Source organism: Peromyscus californicus, unplaced genomic scaffold, assembly GCF_007827085.1.
Source record: "Peromyscus californicus insignis strain IS unplaced genomic scaffold, ASM782708v3 Scaffold_24__1_contigs__length_46423439, whole genome shotgun sequence".
NCBI classification, from domain to species: Eukaryota; Metazoa; Chordata; class Mammalia; order Rodentia; family Cricetidae; genus Peromyscus; species Peromyscus californicus.
Window position 1 is genome coordinate 28,778,607 of NW_026294535.1, and position 1,584 is coordinate 28,780,190.

Consider the following 1,584-nt stretch of genomic DNA (forward strand, 5'->3'; position numbering starts at 1 on the left):
CAGAATAACTGTTTAACTAGGTAAAGATTGTTACATTTGTTTATGCTGCATTTGTCTAACTATGTAAAGATGTGTTGCTGTTCCACCTTGCTTGCCTAAGGCACCTGATTGGTCTACTAAAAAGCTGAATGGCCAGTAGCTAGAGAAGAGGGATGGGCGGGGCTGTCGGGCAGAGAGAACAAGTAGGAGGAGGAATCTAGGCTGGAGGGAGAATGAAGGAGAAAGAGAGGGAGAAGCCAGGGGCCAGGCAGCCTGTGCCCAGTCAGCCAGACACTGAGGAAACAGGAAAGCAGGATGGACAGTATGTAGATTAGGTAAATGAGTCGCAGGGCAGCACATAGACTGATAGAAATGGGTTAAGTTAAAGAAAAAAAAAGCTAGCTAGAAACAAGCCTAAGCTAAGACCAAGCATTCATAATGAATAATAAGTCTCTGTGTCAGGATTTGGTTGCAGGTGGTCTAAGAAAGCCTGTTATAGGAAGCATAGTCAGAGAGGCTGTCTTCACTTCTGTGTTGAGTAGCATGAGAGGAGGGTGGGGGAATATGGAAGACTCTCATCAGGCAAGGGACCGCATCAAGGCTGCTGTCAAAACTGAATCTACTAGTCAATAATTTTGCCATACTCAGATTCAGAAGACTCACTCTAGCATATCAATGCTCGCTGGCTCTTGGGAGGTGGGAAATTCATAAACATCATGGGATACTTGATGTTTCTGGGATAATATTTTTCATGAACTGAAGCACAAAAACAGAACGTCAGCTGAGCATGTCTTACCACTTAGGACAGAAAGCTGGATTCATGCCAAGAAAAAAAAATAGAGTGTGCAGAGTGATGTATACCTATAACCTCAGCATGCAGGAAGCTGAGGCAGGAGGATCAGGAGTTCAGAGCTAGTGTTGACTACACAGTGAAATCAAAGCCAGGATGGGCTACATGAGAACCTGCCTCTAAAAGGTTAAACTATGCTGACCTAGTGCACAGTTCTTAAGGCAATGGACACACACACACACACACACACACACACACACACACACACACACACACACACAAAATGCAACCTCAGAAAGGGAAGTGCCTTAAACTGCTTAAAAAGAGATAGGAGTCGGGCGGTGGTGGCACACACCTTTAATCCCAGCACTTGGGAGGCAGAGCCAGGCAGATCTCCTTGAGTTCGAGGCCAGCCTGGTCTACAGAGCAAGATCCAGGAAAGGCACAAAAGCTACACAGAGAAACCCTGTCTCGAAAAACCAAGAAAAAAAAAAAGAAGAGATAGGAAACATCAAGTTCCAATAACAGAGAAAGAACCACCCAAAAAGCTCAAAATACTGCCAATTGAGTAAGAATTAGCAGCGGCCCTCTGGTATTGGTTGCATGGTTCAGCTCTTAGGACAGTCTGTGCTGGGTCCAGTGGGGAAGCAGAAATGAAATCGTCTTCCACAGCAGGCCAGTAGAGGAAAGAAAGAATTTACAAAGTTAGAATCTTGTGGCAAAATCTGGCAAACCACCAACATAGAGCACCTGTCGGTTTTATAAACGCAGGCATCTCAAAAGTCAGAAAGGCAGGACGGAAGGAAGGGACCAGT